The sequence below is a fragment of the Silene latifolia genome, chromosome 1 (assembly GCF_048544455.1).
Source record: "Silene latifolia isolate original U9 population chromosome 1, ASM4854445v1, whole genome shotgun sequence".
In the NCBI taxonomy this organism is placed as follows: Eukaryota; Viridiplantae; Streptophyta; class Magnoliopsida; order Caryophyllales; family Caryophyllaceae; genus Silene; species Silene latifolia.
In genome coordinates this window covers 21,829,585-21,855,867 of record NC_133526.1, presented here as the reverse complement: position 1 = coordinate 21,855,867, position 26,283 = coordinate 21,829,585, and the positions used below count along the sequence as shown (strand labels likewise).

General features: G+C 39.8%; 1 non-coding gene and 1 pseudogene across 1 annotated transcript; both read left to right on the top strand.

Annotated features, from left to right (window-relative positions):
- Nucleotides 1-4,610: 4,610 nt before the first annotated feature.
- Nucleotides 4,611-9,283, top strand: LOC141655388 (fasciclin-like arabinogalactan protein 6; annotated as a pseudogene).
- Nucleotides 9,284-24,834: 15,551 nt separating this feature from the next.
- On the top strand, nt 24,835-24,941 carry LOC141619500 (small nucleolar RNA R71). The gene has a single exon (XR_012531723.1). It is a non-coding gene; the product is annotated as a small nucleolar RNA R71 (small nucleolar RNA).
- The last annotated feature ends 1,342 nt before the right edge of the window (nt 24,942-26,283 follow it).

The following is a 26,283-nucleotide window of genomic DNA, read 5'->3' as shown; positions in this document are numbered from 1 at the left end:
TATCACGTTTTAAGTGAACTAAAGCGGTGAACTACGATAATTATAATTGACACGGTCGATTAACTCGATTAAAATGATAATGCATGTTTTAGTTATGGCGATTTAGCGATGCATGCGACATATAAATAAAATGCAAAACATAAATTAAATTCTAGTATGGCCTTCCTAAAATAGAAAATCTAATTAACTATTACATATTTGGAAACCAACTCCATTGGTCCCTTGAACTTCGGTTTTGGCACGCATCTCGAGGTAACACCGTCTTTATGTATCGCCTTCTTGAAGAAATCCGTTTTTATGGAACTCCGGAATGATTAAATTACATAACAAATTACATAATTTCCTATTATACATATGTAATTAAAATAAATAAAAATCTATTAAATTACAAGACGGTGATACGAGATCACAATAAATTACAACCGAATCGATATTCCCATACATTTCGGGTAATACCAATTAAAAACTAAGGCCATACTAAGTAAAATTACATAATTCAAAATTACATAAAATAAAATTATGACAATCATAAATAAAATGCAGCATTATAATATGTATGAACATGCCCAATTTTATGCTAAATCGCCTTTAAGGAGCCAATATCGTATATTAATCGGTTTTTACGGATTTGCGTGATTCAACCTTTTAAAATCACAATAAATTACATAAATTCATATTTATGCACAAGTTAATTACCCTAACTTCTTAGGACTCAAAATTAGTCTCCACTAACTATTTGACCATAATTAACTCATATTTCTAAAATTGTTCATTAATGGACCTAAAATTACAATAAAAAGCTATAAACTTCAAATAAATCACAAAATTCCAAATAAATTCAAAATTTGAAATTTAAACTCATGAACATTCTGGAAAAATACCATGACACTCATAATGTTCAAAAACTTAGGTTAAAAATTTCGAAAGTTATCGGAAAAACAATGTTGCGGTTTATCGGATTTATCAATAAAAATCATAAAAACATGAGAAAAATTATATTCATCAACTTTTCAATTTTAGATCTGAAAAAGATAATAAAATGCAACATGTGACGTTTTTCCTTAGTCATGAAGTATGTTTTAGCAATTATTCACTAATTAAGTCACTATTTATGCTATTTTTCATCAAAAATCCATAAATCATGCATGAAGACTTCATTATAGCCTATTATTTTACACACATCTTGTAAAATTACATGTAACAACATACAAAATTTCTATGACGAGATTCGAAATATTTCTCATATTAACCAATTTTTCATTTAAATTCGATTTGTAACATAAAAAATCCATATTTCGAGCATAAGAACTCATAAAAATGTGAAACTTTCCAGATCATCTAAAAATAATATATGTGAAAACATATCCAAAAACCACTAAAAAATTCGAAGTTTAGCTAATTTTCGTCCAAAATTGACATTTTTATCATAAAAATCACATTTTAATGCCAATATTAAATAAAATGAACAATAAAAATCCATAAATTAACCAAAATATCCTAAATACATTTTAGGATCAGAAACTTTAACATGCAAAAATTATTTTCGTGATATATCATAATAACACAAATTTACAAGTTTTATATGTTAATCGTATAACTCGGAAAAACTATAACCGATTTGCATGCAAACAACCTTGTGCTCTTGATACCGCTTGTTGGAAATCTATATCTCATTTTTAACATATTCATATATGTTTTAAATTAATTTAGTCATAAAATTAATTATAAATCTTATGCATGCAAACTAAAACAAAAGAGATAAGAAAATCAATTTCTCACCAATTAAATTTCGGTCAAATGGGCACCAACAAGATCTCCTTCTTATTAGTTCTTGAGCTTTCCAATATTGGATGAACATACATGACCTCAAAATAGAAGTCCTCCAATTAGTAGCACCCAAGACTATCCCTTAAACCCACAAACTAATATGTACTAGATATTTATATTGTGGTTTACCTTAATATTAATTACTAATACTCATATATTACATTGATAATTTTAGTAATCTTTTGAACAAATTTGAATCAAAAATTCATCCTTTTTGATGAAGATTAAAGAGAGAATAATTCATGAACTTTTGCATGTATTTTTAAATGGTAGAGTGTGATAGAAAATAAAAGAACAAAAGCACTCATCAAGTAGTGAGGCCACACGATTTTTGGTGAGGCAAGGGACCAATATATGGTCCTTCACTTTTCTTTTGTTCTTTTCTATACCTTAGGCTTGTAAGGCTAGTTGTAGGTTAGTGATCATTAGCTTATTTTATCTCATAAAATAATTCACCCACTAACTCCCTTTACACTCTTATTTCGGTCCATCTATATAAAATGGACTACCATTTTATTTTTGTCAATTTGTCATTTGTCATACAATATGTCACATTTAGTATGATACATGTTACTAATTAATTAAATGCATATTTATCACATAAATATCATTTTATAAATTAATTAAATTACTTTCAACAAATTGACTGGTGATACTTGATCACATAAATAAAATGAGTCATATAATTATAATTCACAATATCTTGTAATTATAATTAGAGGCGGCAAACAATGACACGACACGAAAACACGACACGAACCCGACACGAAGTTAATGGGTTTGGGTTTAGCCTTAATGACCCATTTATGTAAGTGGGTCGACATGAACACGACACGAGATTTAACTGGGTCGGGTTTGGGTTGAGCTCTCTAAACACGAACCCGACACGAATGACCTATTTACTAAATTAATCCTAATTTTTCTTGATTTTCCATCGCATAAATATACTTACACTTTCCAAATATAGACAAAACACGAAAACACGACACGAACCCGACACGAAATTAACGGGTAAGGATTGAGGCTTGATGACCCATTTATGTAAGTGGGTCGACACGAACACGACACGAAATTTAATTGGGTCGGGTTTGGGTTGAAGGGTTTGTGACCCGTTTACATGTGACACGAACACGAACCCGACACGACCCGATCTGTTTGCCAGGTCTAATTATAATCAACCATTCATTCTTATCTTTATTGTTTCTCAAACAATAAACAATTTTAGTAATAAAGCATTTTATTTACTAAAATAAATCTTATTTAATCCCATTACAATAAGATATCAATATTCTCTCTCACAAATTGAATTGTTCAATATTAAGGAATTAATTAATCTGTATCGGTATACAATTAATTAACCTTTTCAATTAAGGGAATCGTCCTTTAGGTGTGACCTCAAGGGATCAACTGATCACCACTTGTCGCACGACAGTAATGTCAAACTCTAGCCAGCCAATCATTACCGATTTATTTAATTAAAATGACCTAATGAGCTTATTATGAACTCTCAAATATGTTTTGCCTTGTATTTAAAAGTTAAAGGCATTGTTTGGTACTCGGCAGATTAATATTAGGAGAAGCAAATTGGTCAAGCAGATTATAAGTGACAAATTGGATTGTCAGGTTTGATTAACATATTTTTATTAACAGAATTAATAGAAGTGTTTCGTAATTAGCAGATTTGCGTTAATAGATTGTTGTACCTATGTGTAAATGGTGACAGATTCATTATTTGCAATCTACTAAAATGAATATGCTGAGTGTAGCAGCATATTGGAAACAGTAGATTGGAGTTCAATCTACCGTTTCAATATACCATTTACAAAACACACAAATTAGTAGATTGGTGAGTCAAACATGCTAAAAGTCTATAATATGCTGAAATTTTACCAATCTACTGTTTACCAAACATCCCCAAAATTAAAGATGAAAGTTAAGGCCTTGTTTGGTGAACAGCGGATTAATTTCAGCATAAGCAGATTATAAATAGTAGATTTTATCAGAAGGTTTGACTAGCATATTATAATTAGCAGAATTAATTTGAGTGTTTGGTAATTGTCAGATTACGATTAGTAGATTGTTACTTTTCTTTGTAAAAGGGAGAAAAGTTTCTTATTTTACAATATGTTAACCAATATGTTGAGGTAAGCAGCATATTGTAAAACAACATATTGACCCCAAATATGCAGTTTCAATATGTGTTTACCAAACAATAAAATTAGCTTATTGATTGGTCAAACATGCTAAAACTCTTGAATATGCTAAAAATTGGCCAATATCCCGTTTACCAAACAGCGCCAGATCTAAAAATTTCGTCAAATACTTGTACAGCTGATTTGGTGACCATTGAAAGGTGATTATGTGGTTCAATATTGTTGAGATATATGTCGATATGTTACTACATCGACATATCATAATTTGGGAATACGGTATATTGAAATATATCATATTATTCTCTACGATATATTTCAAAATACCCTATTCCCAAATTATGATGCATCGATATATTACATATTGACATACAGAGTATATCTCAACAAATATATGTGTTTGGTTTATACATCACGATCATAAAATGATGGGTACATGATTGTATTATGAGTTTGAATTAACAATGGTCCGTTCGGTAGTTTGATTGTCTAATTCAACACTAATTTACAATACCAAAATCATGTAAACACAACCAATTCAACGCATCAATAATTCAAAAACTATAATAAGTAGTGAGTGCAACCGCACGATTCTCAACCCACAAACGATTTTATACCATTTTTTACACGAAAAAACAAAGCTTTTAACCAAATTTCAATTTAGTTTCACATTATTATTTCATATTCAATACCTACCATACATGCATATTGATTGATATATAAGTGGATATCACGTACATTATCCAGCTCATTCCAGTCTCTATATCCTCTCGTTAATGTATCTGTATATTATGTAAAACCGTGTTACACCAGATAAATTCTCTCGTATATATTCACATAAACCATCACCATTCTCAATCCAAAATCCAAAATAAACATTAATTTCACACCCTACAAAAATGACAATGCTCAGACTCTCCTTCCTCCTCATCGCGGTTGTCGCGGCTACCACCAGTGCCCAACCAACCGCACCCACCCCAGCCCCAACGGGCGCAATCAATCTAACTGCCATCCTCGAAAAAGGAGGCCAATTCACCACTTTCATTCGCCTTTTAAACACCACCCAAGTCGGCCAACAAGTCGAGAATCAAGTTAACAATTCAAACGAAGGCATGACGGTCTTTGCACCAACCGATAACGCCTTCCAAAACCTAAAACCCGGCACAATCAACGGGTTAACGAACCAACAACAAGTCCAACTTATCCTCTACCATGTTCTCCCAAAATTCTACACTTTCGAGTCGTTCCGGACCGCAAGAACTTGATCGGGACCAAGCTATCGGCAACGACGGTAAGCCGTTCGGGCTTACCGTCACTTACTTGGGTGTTAACAATGTTAATGTGTCAACCGGTGTTGTTACCGTCACAATCAATAATGCCTTGAGGAGCACGCTTCCTCCGGGTCGCATTTACGTGTCGATAAGGTGTTGTTGCCCGAGGAGTTGTTTGGTGCTAAAGCCCCTAAAAGCTCTTGATGATCGCAGAGGCACCCAAAAGCGATAGCGACAAGGCGAAATCTCCCACAGAGGCGGCGGATAATGGAAAGAGTGGAGCATATGGTGTTACAAGTATGCGGATGGGAGGTGTTAGGGTGCAAACCCTTGTCCCACATCGGTAGAATAAAGATGGAAGATCATCTTTATAAGTATCTACAAAATATAATAGTACGAGGCCTTTTGGGAAGGAGCCCAAGAGTAAATCCGTGAGGGCTTGGCCCAAAGCGGACAATATCGTACTATTATGGACAGTGGACACCGGTGCAGCAGAGGCCCAACACGGGGATATTCACGCTTCCGCACAACAAGTGGTATCAGAGCCCAAGGTTCTACTTGGGCTAGACACAGAGATTCATCAGGCCAAGACTTGAAGGTGGATGTACACTATAAGACGTGGAACTCCTATAGCTCGAGGGAGAGCTAATATGTTCGCGAGAAGCGACATGGTCTCACGGTGATGAGACGACAGGCCGTCCAAGAGAAGATCGTCAGCGACCCGGCGAGGTGGGCTGAGACTTAATGGAGGCAACAAAAGCGGTCCATGGTAAGTCCAAAAAAAAGGCGGTCCGGTGTGACGTGCTGAGGCGGTGGATTCGGACCCAGTCCAGGGTATATTGGATGCAGAGGAGTTTGGTACGCAAGTGTAGCACAAGCCCCATGAGACACATGGTGTGTCGTTTAAGGGGAGGTTATCAAGACTTGGTGATGCGGGTGTCTAGGTGATGGGGCTGCATGGTGTGGGGAGTTCTCCATGAAGGTCAAGGTCCGAGTCAAGATGATGGTCCTTGGTTTGAGGGGAGGATTGTTAGGGTGCAAACCCTTGTCCCACATCGGTAGAATAAAGATGGAAGATCATCTTTATAAGTATCTACAAAATATAATAGTACGAGGCCTTTTGGGAAGGAGCCCAAGAGTAAATCCGTGAGGGCTTGGCCCAAAGCGGACAATATCGTACTATTATGGACAGTGGACACCGGTGCAGCAGAGGCCCAACAAGGGATATTCACGCTTCCGCATAACAATTGGCATCTGAGCTAGGTTATTTGATCTGGGAGAGATGATAGCACAACAGTTAGCTACAAAGATCGACAGATTTACGGGAAGGAATAATTTTGGACTATGGCAGATAAAGATGAGGGCTTTGCTTAAGCAGCAGTGTATCTGGAGACCGTTGACGCCGAGTTTCTCCACAAAGGTGACAAAGACTACCGCAGGGGCGGTGGCAGGTGCTGAGTCGTCAGTCACGGAGACTGAGGATCCTGAGTTGGTAACAATGGAGGAAAGGGCTCATGCTACAATCTTGTTATGTCCGCGCGACGATGTTATTACGAAGTTGCGGGTGAGGAAACTGCAGCTGGCTTGTGGACAAAATTGGAGAGTCTTTATATGACTAAAACACTCACCAATAAATTGTTATTGAAACAACGTTTGTTTGGCCTCAGAATGCAAGAAGGTATGTCACTTCGGGATCATCTTGATAAGCTTAACTCTATTTTACTGGATCTACGTAATTTAGATGTTAAGATAGAAGATGAGGATGCTGCGCTTATTTTGTTAGTTTCTTTACCGTTATCATATGAGAACTTTGTAGAGTCACTTGTGGTGGGTAAGGAGACTTTGACCCTAGAGGAGGTGAAGTCGTCGCTTCACACTAGGGAGTTACGCTGGAAGGCAACTAATGTTGTGGTAGATAATCGAGGCTTTGGGATTGGTTGCTAAGTTTGAAAAGGAAACAGTTGATTGGAGGGAAAAAGAAGAAGTCTTATAGGCCTAAGTCAAAGGGACCAAGTTCTAGTGATTATTGCCATAATCGTGGGTAAAAGGGTCATTGGAAGTTAGAATGTCCTAAGCCAAAGAAGGGAAATTTTGCTTCTTTTCTTTACCGCACAACAATCAAAAAGTGATTACGACTCCGAGGATGATCTAGCATTGGTGGTCCAAGAAAAGAATCATTTAGGTGATAGATGGGTTCTTGATAGTGGATGCACATCTCACATGTGTTCTAAACGGGTGATGTTTCTGACATATAGTCATCATATGAGCACTGTTACCATGGGTGATGGAGCGGTTTGTGAGGCTGTTGGAGTAGGCTCTGTGAAGTTTTTAATGCATGATGGAAAGGTTAGATATCTCAAGGGTGTAAGGCATGTTCCACAACTTAAGAGTAATCTTATTTCTCTTGGAATGTTAGACAGGAGGGGTTTTCAATTTCAAGGAAAAGGTGGAGTATTGAGTGTGTGCAAGGGTCCATGGGAGTTGCTTCGTGGTGTGAAGTCAAGTGCAGGTAACTTGTATCTTTTACAAGGTAAGGCATTGACTAGGGGGATGTCACCTTCTAAACATTGTGGTAATGTAGAGGTGAGTCATACTAGGCATGTTGGTCTAGAGGGGTTGAATCTTGCTTCTGGTTTGATAGTTGATGATGTCGAAGGTGAGGTGGAGCTTGCCGAGGCTCTAGTGGTCGATGGATCAGGATCAACAAGAAGAAGTTCAACAACCGAATTGAAGAGTTCATCTTTCGTTGAGGATGATTGTGTCAACGGGAAGGTGGAGTTAGGGGATACTCCTAAAGGCCGGGTTGATAAAATAGATCGTCAAGAAGAACAACAAAGAGTCTTTCAGTTGCGGAGTGGTATGATAAGGTTTGGAAATTTCGAGCCTTATATACTAAAAGGTAGCTATTTTGTCTCAAGCAACAAGTCTAAGCCAGAAGATGTTGGGTTGAGAGGTGATTTTATGGGGAGTCACCAGTTAGCTAGCGCGTCCCGATGAGGGCGCGGGATCACCCTGGCATGGGTGTGAGTGCTCCGGCGCGAGCACAGGTAGGGAGCCCCAACGGGGGCGTCCATGCCTCGGCGTAGGCATTTGACTCCGGCGTGGGTCAGGTTCTGGCTATAGTGTAGCTCATCTTGGCTAAGGTGGAGCTAGCACGGTTTCTCATGGTTTGAGACTGGTATCGGCAATCATAGTGTGACTATGATGGAGGGCTCAGTTGACTGGAAGTTGTTTGTAGATCCGACTGTCCGAGTCAAGGTGGAGATTGTTAGAATATGACTCGTCCGAGTCGTTTTCGATTTGGGTATGTGAGAGTGAAGAAAATAAGGGGGAGCAAAGTCCTAGTTCGCGGGTCGCACGTATGTCTGGTATATGGCGTTAACTTTTCCATTCTATGCTCTACGTGTTTTTGATTGGTATTAGGAAGTTCGCAGGGCCCACCAATTTCTTATTTTATGTTTACTTTGGACGTCACTTTTGTGATTCCTTAGTTTAGTTTCCTAAGTTTGTTTAATTAGTTTCCTAATTAGTTTAGGTATATAGTTTTGGGTGGAATAATACTATATAAAGACCCGACTATATTCTAAGTTAATTAAGAGAGAAAGGTAGAAAACTTGGTGAGGCAAGTTTGAGGGCTCGTCTTTGTAATCTGTAATTCTCTCCCTACATAGTAAAATATTTCCCTGGCCCTTGTGGACGTAGCTATCATATTGATAGTGAACCACGTAAATTCTTGTGTTCTTTATTTTGTTATTGTTATTATATCGTCTCAACACGCTTCCGCGCATAACAGGAGGTGTTGTTGCTATTGTTTTGGTTACCATGGGTGTACTTCTCTAAGCTGGATTATTTGGTGGAAGGTCAATGGTCAACGCATTTATTTTATTTTGTATTTTTATTTTCCATTTTTAAGATTGTGGACGTACAATTTTTTGGTGAGAAAGTGGGCGTAAATTAATTGATTCCATTCATTATGTGGTGTACTTTGTGTGATGATTGGGAAGAAGTGTTGATGTCTTGGTTTTCGTTGAGGAATTTGAGAATCTGTTTATTGCAAGTTCGTGTCGGTGTGTAATCGAGTCGATTTGAGTTCAAGCTCGAGTTGGCTTGGAATCGGTTCGGAATTTGAGCTTGAGCTCGAAATTGGCTTATAATTTTCCGACTTAATAAAACAAAGCTCGAAATCAGCTCATATGTATTAGGATCGAGCTCAACTCGAGCTCACCTAAATCATTATTTTCATTACTTTCTTGAAATTTTAAATCATATTAAAACATAAATATATTTTAAGAAAAATGCAAGTACAAAATACTTATCAAATATAACAAAAATATAATTATAAACGTTAAAAGTACCCTTGTACACAAATTTCGTGTAAATTTAACTAAAAAAACGCCGGCATGGAAATTTTAGATTTTTTTAGCTCCGAGTCCAACTAGGACAATATTACCGTTGTGTGGGTAACAAAACGCGCCAAACACAGAATTACAGTTCATCTCATCAAATTTTACCAACACAAAGTACTTGGGCAGCAAGCTAGTTTTCTTTCCTAAATTCACCCTTTTTACCTCCAACTATATAACTGTCACTCCTGTTTTCACCCCCATTTACTATGCACATCAAACCCTAGTCTTCTACAGTTCAAATCTTACTTCATCAACAACAACTCTCAAATCACTTTCTTGTTTACGTTAATTTTCGAAAATTTTCAAAACCCAATTTAGAAATCATCAAGAAAAACAATGGGTAGTGTTCAAAATCTCAAATTTCCACAGTGGGTGAACGATATGATCACTGCGGAATTCGTCACAGGAAAAGGTAAAGATCTGAATTACAGAGGTTATTTTTGTGTAGATTGTGGTGGTAAAAGCTTGAGAAAGATTGATGTTGAAACCCAACATAAAGATCATAATGTGTTACAAGCATTGACTTGTTCTAGAGAATATGGTTATAATCTTTATGATGTTTTAAAGATTCCTGATTTATTGGATGTTGTTAATGGTGTTTGTCCTTATAAGGTGAATACCGGGTTTGTTTACTTTCCGAAGTCTAGGAAGAAGAATGACAAGAAAAGTAAGGCTGTGGTTTGTGTTGTTTGTGGAGCCGATTTGTCGAAAACTGCTTTGCCTGAACGTGATAGGTTCTGTTCTATTCTGTGTAAACTTAATTCGGGTTTTGGGTCATATCACTGTCGGATGTTGCAGGAGAATGCGATTTGTCTTACTGAGAAAAGGGATTCAGAGAAGCCTCAAAAGACTCTGAAGTTGAAAATCAAGCTTGGGGTTGGAATCAGTGGGGCATGTGGTGTTGAAAAGGGGAAGAAGAGGAGTTTCGGCGATGTAGCGAAGGGCGAAAATCAACAAGAGCATAAAAGGCAGAAGATTGAAGATGGGAATATAAGTGTTAGCTTGAGTTATAGGAAGAAGAGCAGAAAAGGAATACCCTGCAGGGCACCTTTCTTCTGATTATCAGCAATTTTGACAGTAATGAAGATAATTTGTTAGATAATTAGGCCTTAAGTCGGGTTTTGATGGATCGCTGCAATTGTATAGATTTTGGCTGATTTAACTTAGCTATGTTCTGATTATTGGGGAATTCTTTTAATTTGTGTAATTAGTATTGTGAATTGAGTTTCACTGGTAGTAATTAAGGCTTAATTTTGCTGCAGTATGTAACTTACCTGATTCAGCATTATTGAATTTCGGTAATGATTTAATAGAAATTGTCCAGTTGTTTATTACATTACATTGCAAGTTTTGTGCTTATTGTTGTGTCTAGTAAAATTATCTGTTTTTTTGACTTGTTTAGTAATCTACTTCATAATAACTTAAAAGAAAAAAGTGTAACAGGTTTACTGAACCATTATTCTTTTTATAACAACGCTATGCAGGATCGGAAAATAGTCCGACTTTGAGTTTAACCCTTGTTTAATCATTGACATTAGTTAACAACCCTTGTTTAATGAATAAATCAAGATTAAGCAAATGACAGGGATGGAGGGAGCGAGTATGTTACGACAAGCTCCAGGGACCATACTGCTCTTGAAGCTCAGCAAAACCGAAAAACCTACCAACCCCATTGTTAGTAGCGTGAAACATACTGCTCTTTCTAGAACCGAAAACAGTACTAGCACTGGACTGGAGCTTCTGCTAGAGAGGAAAGTAGTGCCAGTTGCCGTGAGAGGAAGCCACAACGAGAAACTGTTAACCTTTTCTAGTCTTGCGGCCGCTTGTGCCACCTAACAAACATCGAAGAGACAAGGACTAAAGCCGTCATTCCCATCACTAGACTCACCACAGCCAATATCTTCATGGTTTTGGGCCCATGTAATTACCATTCACATCAAACAGGCCACTTAGGCTACCTGCAAAGTTACTCATTTTTATCACCTCTAACCCGTTTAGGATTGTGTTTGGTTGGCTTGACCCGCCATCAGAAGTCGGCCCGACTCGGACTATGATTGACCCCTTTGTCATTGATGCCAAGTTGATCACAAAATCCCCGTTTTACATTGATTGTTTGCAAATGATTAAGACAATGATCAATGATGGTGTACAAGTTAATTGTATATATACCATGTTCAATTTGTGGAAGCACAAATTCTTGTTTTAGAGGTTCTTAAGTTAAGACATACTTACAATTGATTTTCATAACATTAGAATGAAAAGAGAATTGTGAGAGTTCTTAACTTAAAGACCGTCTTAATCAAGACCTACTTGTTGACAACTAGTACTTCAAGGATTTCTCATCTCAACATTTTCTGATTTTTTCCTGTTTCCAACATACAATTGAAAGGAAACTTGTACTCCCTCCAAAACCTTTCCATTTCAATAAACTACAACTCGCATAGACGCATATATTAGAAAAATTAGAAAAAAAAAAAAAAAAACAGGTTTATGGAGCGAGTATAAAACGGTTCTACCGTCAATAAAAGTCAAATGGTATATTTGAACTACATGAAACATGATTGTGTGTCGTCTTTACATACTATACCTAGAGTAGTCAATGGGCCGGGCCGGTTCATGGCCCGACCTAGGTACGATAAATCGGGCTATCGGGCTGTGTTCTGCCAGTCTTGATCCTCCATACCCTGATCGTGGCCCGTCCCTAGCCCGTCAAATCACGGGCTCGGGCCCTGCTTGGCCCGCGGGCTGGGTCCTGCTTGTCTCGTGGGCTGGCCCATTTCGAATACTGTCACTCTGGGTTCCAATCGACCGGGTGACTCTTAAAGTTTGTATTTCAAGCTAGTCATTTCTGGTGTTTTCGGATCATGTGGGTTATTTGAGAGTAGTACAATTTGGCTCTACTTTGTGTTTTTTGGGGTTTGGGTTGGGTACTTGGGTTAATCTGGTGGGATAGAATGGTGGTACCCAAAAAAAGCTATTTGTTGCAAATTGAAAACGGCGCTTGAAAATTATTCACAAATGATATATACGCTAGCGTAATGCCCATGTAAAGTTGCACGGGTATATTGATGGTATCAAGTAATACCTCGCAAGTGCACGATTTTATCGTTGTACATTTTAGAGGGTCGATCCCACAAGGAGTAGGTGGACTACTAATCGTTCTAATTCACGAGCTTAGCTAAGTCGAAATAAAATAGAGAGGTAGTAACGAACTAGCACTAAACTAGCAAATTAAAAGGCTACAAACTAAACAAGAAAAGAACAAGCTAAAGGATTAAGAATAGATCAAATAATAGGAAGGGCTAGAACTCGGTTCTCCCACGGATATACGTAACTCCACATGTTAATTCTCTCGGCTAATCAAAAGGGGTAGAAAGGTAAGGGGGAGATGGCTCTAATTCGCCTAGAACCTCCCTCTCGGGTTCGCAATAGGACACTAGTTATCCCAACTAACCCCCCTCTCGGGTTCGAAAGTCGGTACCCCTAAGTCAAAACCCAACAACCCCGAAAACATGCATTTTTCCAAGGTAGCCTAGTATTTGGTCAAGGTCATTAGGCCCTCATCGTATTCCGGGTCATCCCACTCCTCCTCTCGGAGGTCGATTTCAAACGCTAGTCTAGAGGCATCCTCCCTCGGTTCTCCCTTTCGGTCTCAACCTTAGTTGGTGACAAGGTCGAATTCCGGGTATCCAATTCACAACCAAACCAACTCTCGTTGGTGGACAAGGGTCGCAAGTCGACACTACCCAAAAACCAAACCTTAAACATGCAATTCCTCTAAACTACCCTCACCAATTTCCCCCAACAAATTAGCCTTAATGAGAATTAATCAGTGAAATTACCCATACCGGGTCAAACCGAGTCCTAGAAGAAGACTACTCACTAATCATGTTTCTAAAGACAAGATAAACAATAAAGATGGAGTCTTTAAGCATAAACATAGTGGGAGGATGAATTCTACTTCTAAACATGCAACAATCCAACAATAATGATGAAGAAAGATAAATTAAACTAATAATGAGGATGATTAAACTAAAAGACACAATCTTTAACAAAAACAACTCAAAGATTCAATCTTTAACTTAAGTAAATCAAAGACTAAATCTTTGGGTGAAAATAACAAGGATGAACAAAGGGAAGATGAACAAGAGTGAAAACAACAACAATCAAACAACAAGGATGAAAATTTAACATAAACAATCAAACAAAACTTAAAGGAAAAGTAAATGTAAACTAATGAAATTTGGAAGATAAATAATACCAACTCAATAGCAAGAAAGGAGTTTGGATTGAACAATAAGGAAGGTGAAACCTTCAATCTTCTTACAACCCAATTTCTACTACTAATTAATTGAAGAACTTGCTCTAATTAAGGAAAGATTAGTAATGTAATTAACAAGATCCAAACTTGGAAGAGGAAATAAATTTAGATCTAGGGTTCTGTGTCTAAACACGATTTTTTTGGGAGTATTTATAGTGTCCTCTTACTTAGGTTACAAAAAAAGGGGGATTAAGACAAAACACGGGTAGCAGTGACCGCCAGCCGGTCAACCGGCGGCCGGCTGGCCCTTCGGCGCTGAGACATCTCAATTTTGAAGCTTTAATATGACCAAGGTGACGCCCTGCCGGTTGGCCGGCTGCCGGCTGGTCGGCCCAGGGACATCCTCTGCTCTTTTTCCTCCCCTTTCTTCCTTGCTAACTTCCTCGTGTGCCTTGTTTCTTGCCAAATTTCCTTTAGCTAGCTCAATTACCTACAATCGAATACCGGAATCGGTAGTAGCGGAAATAAGGGCCAAAATGCAAGAAAAAGGCCTAAGATTGTGCCTAAGTAGTCCAAAAGATTAGCAAAAAGGAAGGGTAAAAAGGGGCCGAATGTTTATTCATCAAATCTCCCCACACTTAGTCCTTACTCGTCCCCGACTAATCCTCAACCCAACGTACAAGGCACTACTAAGATAAATACGGAGAGTGGGTGCACAATATAAGCATCACTCAACTACGCTACTAACTAAGCCGATCGAGTATTAGCGCACTCAACGCCCCTTCAACTCACAATTTGGCACCCATAAGGGAAGAGTGCCCTATTGCAAGGCAAGTTGGGTCTTGCTACAAAATTGCGACGCATCTATCGTGAAAGCACGTAATCAATCAATAGAAAGCATCTGGCAAAATGGTCAACTTTCCTCATCTAAGTGGCCGCATTTTCCAAACAACAAAACACGGCCGTGGTCGGGAGCACCGTCTCAAAAGTGTCAATTGGGGTGCCAACCCCCTAAGCATGGCTCAAGCAACCCTCGTGTGACCAATGCTCAAGAAACAAATTCAAGAGCGGGGAAAGGGGAAGAGGGCAAGACCGCCTAGAATTACAAAACCGACACGAGATTCAACCCAAAGACCCATGACTAAGGGGACCTAGGCAACGACATCCTCACGGTTTTCACTCGTCACTCAATGAAAGAACAAGGTGATTTTTGTGACCAATAGTAACCAAAATCACTCAACTAACTCAACTAGCGAAAACTTGCCCGCAATCTAATGTGTAAGACCGTCCTATGTCCGATGAAATGCAAACAATGGTAAAATGCACACATTATGAAGCAAGGGTTGTAACGGGGCTAAGGAGTAGGTCGAAACGGGATTGGTGCACCGTTTGGATATGTGGAGCTCAAATCAAGAATTATTGACACATCACATCCCATTTCTTATTGTAACATATGAGACACGTCTATGCTCTAACATAGCATGGATGACCAAAACTATGCAAAAATTGCATAAACCCAACTCAAGTAGGAAAAATTTGGAAATACTCCTCTTATTTCAACAAATGGTAACGTCTACACCCTAACAAAGACTCGGTTTCCCAAGTCATGCAAAAATTGTGTAAACCCGACTCATTTTGGAAAAATATCAAATTGCCCCTTTATTTAGCAACGGCTTTTTCTACCCCGTTTAATGATGAGGAGGGGTGTTGCTTGCCTTTTTCTTTTCTTGACAATATATATACATAACACAACTCATTTTTTTTGTTTTTTCATGACTTTTTCACTTTTCTTTTTTGTTTTTCATTTCTTTTTCAAAACCTCTTATTTATATACAATGCCAAATGTATACCAAATTCCGACCCAAGTGGATATGTATACTATCCACCAACATGACCCAAATCACCTCCTACAACACAACTACAAAACCGACCAATTCTTGATTAAGGAAGGGTGGTTATGGAATGTAGCTATTTTGGTGGGTTTGCCAAATGGATAGGCTAAGGCTCAAGGGGGTGAATCAAAAAGGGAAATAATGGAAGGGAGAAAATAAGGCTATTTGGCTATGTGAGGTTCATATGCGAATGGACTTTTGCTTCATATCATGTGCACAAAAATGTAATGCAACTTCATGGTCTAAGGACGCAATGACACATTTATGCATCTTGATGTGACACGGCTCGCGAGGAGGCCTACTCTCAAACCTAGATGAGGGCGTGGTATGAATGTACCCACCCTATGAGGCTCTACCTTTACTTTTGAGTAGCTAAGTCGAGCCTAAGGTCTAGTCTACGGCCCTAGGTCTCACAAGATCGGTCTAAACTCATTGGTCAAGCCCGCCTCCCTCGGCTAACTAAGAGGCCACGGGTGCGAGTCACGGGGAGGGTAAAGGCACAATTGGACACAATAGCTCATCATGGGGGTATTTGGTTCCCTTCCTAGACCATGTTCTTTCTTAAAAACTTTATTTACAAACGGATGCAAAACATGAATTTGAAAAACACGTATATACAAGAACATATGCATGCGAAAATCAAACACAACAAGAATAGAGAAATGCAACAAGTTGACTAAGCCTAACAGCACATCAACACCACAATCCAATAGTTCCCCAAAGGAACATCCAAGGCACAAAAACCCGTCCTCCTCCATATTACATAGCAATATAAAAAGAGAGAGAATGGAAAAGGAGAAAGAGATAAGAACGAGTATATCAAGCGGTCTTCTAGTCTCCTTTTTGCCTCAAACGGTCAATGCCTATATCAATGGTTAGCCAACAAACAACATATATATACAATGCAAATGTTTTTGTATTTTTCAGAAATTTTTCAATTTTTAGGTGTTTTTATTTTAAAATTTTTTTTCAAATTTACAAGTATTTACAAATATGAACAAATATTCACAAGAGTGGATATTTCCCTCCCCACACTTGAAATGTACATTGTCCTCAATGGACACAAGCATAGGGAGTGAAAAAAAAAAGGAACTTGTTTTTGAATTTTTGAATTTTTTGAAAATAAAAAGACATATTTTTGATGATTTTTAATATAAGAATTTCCTCCCCACACTTATTTATTTACATTACTTTCAAATGGAAATAAATGTGTGGAGGAAATTAAAATGAAAAGGCATGTTTTTGGGTTTTCGTTTTTTTTTAGGCCCTCCCCACACTTATTCATTTACATGGGAGGGCGTGTTGGAAAAAATAAAAGAACTTGTTTTTAGATTTTTGAATATTTGAAAAGAAATAACATGTTTTTTGTATTTTCAAATTGGTGGAATTTCCTCCCACACTTATTTATTTACATATTTGTTGATGGAAATGAATGTGTGGAGGATATTCGAAAAGTAAATACATATTTTTGTTGTTTTTGAATTTTTGAAAAAGTAAAGAACTTGTTTTTTTTTTTTTTTTTGGGCCTCCTCCCCACACTTATTATATACATCCAATGACGGATGAAGTGTGGTTAAGAGGCATTTTAATTCAAAATAAAGGACATATTTTTGGGTTTTTCAATTTTTTTTTTTTAGATGGATTCAACTACGTGTGACAATATATTACAAGATTTAAATTCTAATGCAACCTACGTGAATGCAAACTAGATGATGATAAATACTAGATATATTACAAGGGGATCTAAATACAAGAAATTTATACGTGACATTTGGATATGTGGGAGGTTCAAACAAGATTTGGATTGAATTTGGGGAGCATACCGAAGGTTTTGGATTTTCAAACGGGAGCGTTGGCCTCTAGGTGGTGCGAGGCTATGAATTACCAAGAGTCACTTGACTCTTTCTACCAACAAGAAATCATTAAAAGAAATGGAGAGATGATATACTTACAAAGGGTCAAGGAACGAGATGCATAGGAAGCCGCCATTGCCAAGAGCTCACATTTGAAAGCACCCTCTCCGCTTCACCAACTCAACTATCAAAATCAATATCATCTTCCACATAGAAATCATCATTTCCCACGTCACGAATAACATCATCATCGGTACTCAAGTTCCACCCTCCTCCGGACCTCGACGCCCCCGCATCACCGTGGAATGTAGGAGCTACTCCACTATACCACGCACCCCTCTCTTGATGAACCACGGGAGTAGGAAAGGCCGGGTTACCGAAGTAATCCGACTGCATGTGGAGCCCTCCACGAATAGTCGGTGCGGTGTATCCTTGGGCGGGCCATTGGAAGTAATCCGGGTGCGGCGCATCCCTAGTGACAAACCCGCGGCGGGCATAATCATCATAAATAGGGAAGTTCCCTACTCCTTGGTTATAGTAGACATGGTCCAGCCTTTGATTCACCGTGTCAAACCGAGTGTTCATTTCACTCTTCAATTCACCCAATCCCAAGTTCAAGTTGTCAAAATACCCTACTAAAGTTGGGTCAAGGGGAGGGTATTGGTAGTTCGTTTGTTGAGACGTGGAAGGCATAGAATGAGTGTCAAATTGTTGTGGTAAAGAGGTAAAAGTGGATGGGTGGGATTCCGAGGTCGGGCCGTGGCGTTCTCACCGAGAGAGTGTTTGTCGGGCACCCTCGGTGTGGTCACGCTCATGTACCGAGAGGAGGTAACTAGATTGATCTTGCTTGATTGTTGTTGCCTTAATATTTGGAAGGACAATTGAATCCTTGTCATCGACTTGCCAATACTCACGATTATCGGCCGGGTCAACTTTAAACCATTCCAAAGAGTGGGTCAAGTAGAATTTCGATAAGACATTGGGCTCTTGAACCGGGTTGTACAAAGACTTATCAAACCCACCTATATCCTTGGCCAATTGCGTGATCATCCTGCCCACAAATATTCCCACACTTTGATCCGGGAAATTTGCCAATTTCCTAAGGTGGAGCACAAAGTGGTGAGCTATGTTTATTTGAAACGGCTTGGGCTTTTGGAAAAGGTAAGAGCCAAGGATGTTTAGTTCATCGGTTCTAACGGTTCACGGTTCACTCCTAGCAAAAATAGTCCACCCCATGAATCGATGCCAATCCCTAATAGCCAGAAAATGAATAGAGTTGGCACTCCTTTTCCCTATTGTGGGTTCGGGCTTACCCGAAATAGCTTCCCAAACCCGAGAATGATGAAAATCAGCGGGTTCTCTGTAGGAGTCCATGTAATTCAAACCGAAAGCTTTTCCAAACCTCTTCAAGGTTATAGTATGGTTGCGGTTCATAAGACGGAACCTAATTTCAACAATTTTACCGGTACTTCTCCTTTTATCCACTTGGAGTGAGCTCAAACATACCCAAGTAAGGCAAGGGTAAGTCAATTGTTTAAGGGTATACAAGAATCCCATTCCAACCCCCCTAAATAGTTTCTTGGCATCGGTATCGATCCCTAAATCCTTCATGGTTTCGCTACAAATGAATTTAGTAGCATGAATAGGACGATTTTTGAATAAAAGGAACTTACATTTTTGAGCCCCGGATGTGAAGGCAAGATTAGGGAAGTCGGGATCCGGCGAGGAATCCGTCACTTGAGCCACTCCGAATTGGACCGAGTCTATAGCGGCCATAGCCGTGTCCGCTCTAGTTCTCTTAGATGCCATCTTCAAGTTATTTGGAAGGGTTGAGTATTGGTGGGTTTGCTGGGGAATTTAGAGAGGATTTTAGGCTGAGGGATTGTTGAGAAAGAGAGTGATTTTTAGAGAGTGGTGAGAAATTGGGTGGGTGAGGAAATATAAAGGCACGGGAAAAAGGGACGCTGAGCCGGTTGGGTACCGGCCGCCGGTCACCCGACACTCAGCCTTCCCCAGCTTAATTTCGAAACACTTTTCCACTCAAATTTTATATGCCTCGGCGCCGGTATGCTAGCTGGTTGCCGGTCTCCCTTCTCCCCGTCATTCCTTCCAAAGTGGACAAAATAATGATTAACTACCTAAAATGCATGCTATATACAAATTTCATGGGTTGCCTCCCATGTAGCGCCCTTGTTTAATGTCGGAGGCTCGACGAAGTCATGAATCACAATCAATTATGGAGAAGGTAGGTATCGATGGAGCTTACATTCTTCACAATAGGGGCTCCAGCAATGTAATGCTTGAGCCTTTGCCCGTTTACTTTGAAAGCTTGGTCTCCATCGGATATTTCAATCGCCCCATGGGGAAAAACTCGGACCACGGTGAAAGGTCCCGCTTCCCAAAAAATAACTTGAACCTTGAGTTAAAGAGGAGAACCAACTCTCCCACCTTGAATTCCCTTCTCAAAATTTTCTTGTCATGGAACTTCTTAGTCTTCTCCTTGTAAATCCTTGAGCTCTCATAAGCCTCTAGCCTAAACTCTTCTAACTCATTGATGTCAAGAAGTCTCTTTTCTCCGGCACTCTTCAAGTCAAAGTTGAGAAGTCAGATTGCCCAATGCGCCTTGTGCTCCAACTCTACCGGTAAGTGACAAGGCTTTCCGTACACCAACCGGAACGGTGAAGTTCCTATCGGTGTTTTGAAAGCGGTCCGGTAAGCCCATAATGCATCGTTGAGCTTAGTTGACCAATCCTTCCTTGACCGGCTCACGGTCTTCTCAAGAATCATCTTAATCTCACGGTTTGAGATCTCGGCTTGTCCGTTTGCTTGTGGGTGGTAGGCAAGACTACGCCTATGTTGCACCCCATGTTTCTTTAGAAAGCATCTAGAGTTCTTTCCCGAAAATGCGTCCCACGATCACTAATCACAATTCTTGGAACCCCAAACCTTGGAAATATGATCGTTTCCATGAGTTTTGTTACCGACTTTGCATCACAAGTTTTTGTTGGGATGGCTTCAACCCATTTGCTCACATAATCCACCGCAACAGGGATGTACTCATTCCCATTTGATGAGGGAAAAGGACCTTGATAGTCAATCCCCCATACATCAAACAACTCTACCTCTAGGATGTAGTTCATTGGCATCTCATGCCTCCTTGAAATATTGCAGCTTCGTTGGCACTTATCACACCCCTTGACATAGGTCGCCACATCATGAAATAGGGCAGGCCAAAAGAAACCACATTGGAGCACCCTTGCGGCGGTCTTTCTTGAACTACCATGCCCTCCACTTGGCATATCATGGCAATGTGAAATTATCGGCTTCACCTCTTCACTTGGAATTCACCTCCGAATTATCCCATCGGCACAAGATTTGTATAGGCAAGGCTCATTCCAAAAATATTGCCTTAGATCATGAAAGAATTTCTTCCGCTTGTGTGAGTCATAATCATATGGGATTATCCCGGAGACCAAATAATTGACAATATCTACATACCATGGTGCTTCACCCAAACTTAGGGACAACAAGTGATCATCGGGCAAATAATCATTGATAAGAAGCCCATTGTCAACATTGAGGTTGATTAACCGGGACAAATGGTCGGCCACCACATTTTCAACTCCTTTTTTATCCCTTATCTCCATGTCAAACTCTTGTAGAAGTAATATCCACCTAATCAACCGAGGCTTGGACTCCTTTTTGATGAGCAAGTGTCTCAAAGCAACATGATCGGTGAACACTATAACTTTAGCTCCCACCAAATAGGTCCGGAACTTCTCCATGGCAAAAACTACCGCCAAGAGATCCTTTTCCGTAGTTGAGTAATTGGTTTGAGCTTCATCAAGAGTTTTGCTTGCATAATGAATTGCATGCACCTTTTCATCCTTCCTTTGGCCTAAAACCGCGCCCAAGGCTTGATCGCTTGCATCGCACATTAGCTCAAATGGCAAGTTCCAATCCGGAGGTTGTATTATTGGAGCACTTGTCAAAGCTTCCTTCAACCTATTAAAAGCATCAAGACATCGGTTAGAGAACACAAAAGGAGTATCTTTGGCTAACAATTCGGTCAAAGGTCTCGCAATCTTGGAGAAGTCCTTGATGAAGCGGCGATAAAAGCCCGCATGTCCAAGGAAACTTCTCACCCCCTTGACATTGGTGGGAGGTGGGAGACTAGCAATGACCTCAACCTTAGCCTTATCAACTTCTATTCCACGATTGGACATTATGTGTCCCAACACAACACCTTCTTATACCATAAAATGGCACTTCTCCCAATTAAGCACAAGGTGAGACTCTTGACACTTGTTCAAAATTTTCTCCAAATTTGCCAAACAACTTTCAAAGCATTTCCCAACAACCGAAAAATCATCCATAAAAACTTCCATTTCTTATTCAACAAAATTGGAGAAAATGGACATCATAGCTCTTTGAAAAGTAGATGGTGCATTACATAGCCCAAATGGCATCCTCCTATATGCATAGGTGCCAAATGGACAAGTAAAGGTAGTCTTTTCTTGGTCACTTGGATGGATAGGGATTTGGAAGAATCCCGAGTAGCCATCCAAGAAGCAAAAGTAGTTGTGTTGAGCTAATCTCTCCAACATTTGGTCCATGAACGGTAAAGGAAAGTGATCCTTCCGGGTGGATTTGTTCAACTTCCTATAGTCCACACACATCCTCCACCCGGTTACCGTTCTCGTGGGAATCAATTCATTTTTGTCATTTCTCACTACCGTCATTCCTCCTTTTTTGGGAACTACATGAACCGGGCTTACCCACCTACTATCCGAAATAAGATAGATAATGCCGGCATCAAGTAGTTTGAGGACCTCTTTCCTCACAACTTCTTTCATTATGGGGTTAAGCCTTCTTTGTGCCTCAATGGAGGAAGCATCCTCATTTTCAAGTAAAATTCTATGAGTGCACAAAGAGGGACTAATCCCTTTGAGGTCACCAATCGTATACCCAAGGACACCCTTAAACCTTTTGAGCAAAGAAAGTAGTTTTGAGGTTTGGGTGTCATCAAGTTCACTATTGATGATGACAGGCAAAGTGGAATTATCACCAAGAAATTCATATCTCAAAGAAGAGGGAAGAGGTTTAAGTTCAACCGTAGGAGGAGGCATGGAACTCTCCTCCTTCTTACCAACTTCCAACATTTCAAACTTGGGAGCTTGTTCATGAATTGGAGCGGAATCCAACATCCACACATATGCAAGAGCTTCAACATCTTTGTCATCAACTTCGTACCCATTAAAAAGACAAGTTTCCAAAGGATCCATAGAGGAAGATTTTGGGTCATGCTCCTCCATGGGATTCTCTAGAATGTCCACAATGCAACAAGTGTCACCTAAAGATGGAGCTTCCATAGACTTGGTGAGCTCAAATTCCACTTTATCTTCACCCACTTGCAAAGATAACTTACCACTCTTCACATCAATCATAGCTCCCCCGGTGGCAAGACAGGGTCGCCCCAAGATAATAGGCACATTGTAGTCCCCGGGCATATCCATGACAAAGAAATCACATGGTATGACAAGCTTCCCAACAACCAAGGGTACATCTTCAATCACACCAATGGGAAATTTAACCGAACGATCGACTAGTTGAAGTGAAACTCTAGTTGGTTTCAAATCTCCCAAATCAAGCCTCTTGAAGATTGAAAGTGGCATGAGGCTCACACTAGCCCCCAAGTCACACAATGCTCTTTTAATAGCCACTCCTTGGATAGAACACAGAATTGAGAAGCTACCCGGATCTTCTAGCTTATTTGGAAGCTTGTTGGTGTGAGTAAGAATAACACTACATTCCTTAGAAAGGTTGATGGTTTGCACCTCTCCATTCTTCTTTTTCAAAGTGACAAGTTCCTTAAGAAACTTACCATATGATGGAATTTAGGTAATCATATCAAGGAAAGGAATCGTGACATTCATTCCCTTCAAGATCTCAACAAACTTCTCATATTTCTTTTCAAGCCTAGGCCTTGCAAGCCTTTGTGGTAGGGTACCGGTGCTACATACTCCCTTGGTGGTGGAGTACATTCTTTGCCCTTAGTTTCAATAGGTTCATCTTGCTTTGGAGGATCAACCATCTCCACCTTCTTAGACTTCTCCACCCTAATCTCACCTTCTTCCACAACTTCAACCGGGTGCTCTTTCTCAATTTCACTAGACACCCTCTTCCTCTTCCACTTAGGAGATTTCTCAACCTCCTCCAATTGCTTTCCACTCCTAAAAAATACCGCATTCATCTCCCTTGGGTTAACCGTATTACCCGGAAACTTCCCCTAATTTTGAGCCAATTGACTCAATTGTTGAGAGATTTGGGCTACATGAGTTTCCGTAGCTTTTTGGGATGCCCTTATTTCATCATTAACCCGGCTTTGTGAGGTAATATGGTTATCAAGCTTTGAGTCGGATTTTTGGTTTGCAATCATCAATTGTTCAAAGGCTTGTTCCCAAGAAGGTTTTTAAGGGGTTTGGAAGTTTTGGTTTTGTGGTTGGAAATTTTGGTTTTGTTGTTGATTGAAATTTTGTCCCTTGAAACCCCCAAATGGTTGTTGGTTTGGGTGACAAATTGCTTTCCTTGGAAACCGGGTGGAATTTGCCTTTGGAATTGAGAGTTTTGATTGAACCTTTGTTGTTGAGGTTGGGAAGTGGTTGGGTTTTGAATGTTTTGTGAAGCATAAGACAAGAAAGGATGAGTTCTTTTTCCATTGCCAAATTGGTTGTTGTTATTATTGAACCCTTGCCTTGCACTTGTGGATTCCCAAACTCCATTTGCTTGCTCATAGCATTCCTCTTGGAGGGGTGCAATCAAAGGACACCCAATGGGAGTGTGCCCTTGTTCCCCACACAACTCACAAGACAAGACTTGCCTCGCATCGGAGTTTGAAGGTTTTGAATTTAGCAAAGCAACTTGTTGGGTGAGTTCATCTAGCATTCCCTTAACCTCCACATTCAAAACCGCATTGGAATCCTTCTTCTTGCCCTTTCTCAATTGCCTATCACTTCCCCATTCCATAGTTCTTGAGGCCATCTCCTCAATTAGCTCATTTGCCGCTTTATGCCCCAAAATGTATAAGGCACCTTTTCCCGACCCCGCATCTAATGAAAGTCGAAGGTCTTGGGTCAACCCTTTGTAAAAATTGTTCACTAGCTCGGCCTCGGAGATGCCATGGTGAGGGCATAACCGTTGGAGCTTCTTATACCGTTCCCATGCTTCATATATGGTCTCATCCTCTTCTTGAGTAAAGCTTTGTAGTTCACTCTTGACTTTGGCCGTTCTTGAGGGTGGGAAATACTTGTTCAAAAATGTCGAAGCCAACTCATCCCATGTCTTGAAGGAATCCGGGTCACAATTCTTTAACCAATCCTTGGCCGAACCTCTAAGTGAACCGGGGAACAACCTAAGGCGTACCGCATCATCGGAGACCCCATTTGACTTGTACATATCACAATTTTCAAGGAAGTCATTTAGATGATCATTTGGGTTCTCCAAGGGACCTCCACCAAATTGGTTGTCTTGAACAAGGTTGAGCAAGGCATTTTTGATCTCAAAGTTATTAGCTTGAATTCTTGGCCTTTGGATGCTTGGATTGACTATGTGCTTAGGAGCCATAGTCTCTCTTATCGGAACCGGATCACCCATGATGCTAGGTTCTTCAACTAATACTCCAAAAGGATTTTCAAACACTTCGGTAGTTTCTTGTTGATCACTTTCGTCTACCGGTGGCGTGTCTAGAAAACCCCTTCTTCTTAGAGAATTAAGTCTTCTTGCCGTGGCTTCAATTTCAAGATCAATAGGATATGTTGGTTGACCTCCTCTTTGTCGCCTACTTATGCAAAAGACCTAAGCACTTGAAAGAAAGGATTAGTAACAAAGGACTTAGTCTAAACTAGAACAAAAACGATTAATATCAAGCCGTACTCCCCGGCAACGGCGCCAAAAACTTGATGGTATCAAGTAATACCTCGCAAGTGCACGATTTTATCATTGTACACTTTAGAGGGTCGATCCCACAAGGAGTAGGTGGACTACTAATCGTTCTAATTCACGAGCTTAGCTAAGTCGAAATAAAATATAGAGGTAGTAACGAACTAGCACTAAACTAGCAAATTAAAAGGCTACAAACTAAACAAGCAAAGAACAAGCTAAAGGATTAAGAATAGATCAAATAATAGGAAGGGCTAGAACTCGGTTCTCCCACGGATATACGTAACTCCACATGTTAATTCCCTCGGCTAATCAAAAGGGATAGAAAGGTAAGGGGGAAATGGCTCTAATTCGCCTAGAACCTCCCTCTCGGGTTCGCAATAGGACACTAGTTCTCCCAACTAACCCCCCTCTCGGGTTCGAAAGTCTGTACCCCTAACTCAAAATCCAACAACCCCGAAAACATGCATTTTTCCAAGGTAGCCTAGTATTTGGTCAAGGTCATTAGGCCCTCATCGTATTCCGGGTCATCCCACTCCTCCTCTCGGAGGTCGATTTCAAACGCTAGTCTAGAGGCACCCTCCCTCGGTTCTCCCTTTCGGTCTCAACCTTAGTTGGTGACAAGGTCGGATTCCGGGTATCCAATTCACAACCAAACCAACTCTCGTTGGTGGACAAGGGTCAC